Consider the following 548-nt stretch of genomic DNA (forward strand, 5'->3'; position numbering starts at 1 on the left):
GGGGGGGGGGGGGGGTATTCCATACCCTCTTACGTTATCTGCAATACTCCTTTGGAGAAGAAGATGTGATAATCTCCCCAGAAACTTCGAGAGAGCCCTGAGAGGAGTTAAATTTTTACCGGGGGGGTCTGAGGGATATTCCAATCCCCCTCCCCCCTCATCCGTATACGATAATTCCATTCTCATTTCCTGAATATCTCTACGAGAGTACAAAGGGTTATATGAAGAGGACTTGTCTAGTTTTCTTGTACTGAAAGTACTGCTAGGGGTGGGGGGGAAATTTCATACCTTCAGACCCCCCGGATCTACGTTCTTTGCAATACTTTCTTGGAGAATAAGATCTGATATTCTTCTCAAAAACTGCTGTGAGAGCCATGACGGGCTAAATTTTTGCGGGAAAAAGTGATATTGGTGGGTCAGGGGGGTATGAAACCAAGCCTGCCGATCCCGTAAAAACTGCACATTTTCAAATAACTTTAAACCCTCTTAAATATCGTAAAGCTACGATACAGATAAAGAAACAGATGCACGTTCTTAAAGCTCTTCAA

The sequence above is a fragment of the Photinus pyralis genome, unplaced genomic scaffold, assembly GCF_008802855.1.
Source record: "Photinus pyralis isolate 1611_PpyrPB1 unplaced genomic scaffold, Ppyr1.3 Ppyr1.4_LG7, whole genome shotgun sequence".
In the NCBI taxonomy this organism is placed as follows: domain Eukaryota; kingdom Metazoa; phylum Arthropoda; class Insecta; order Coleoptera; family Lampyridae; genus Photinus; species Photinus pyralis.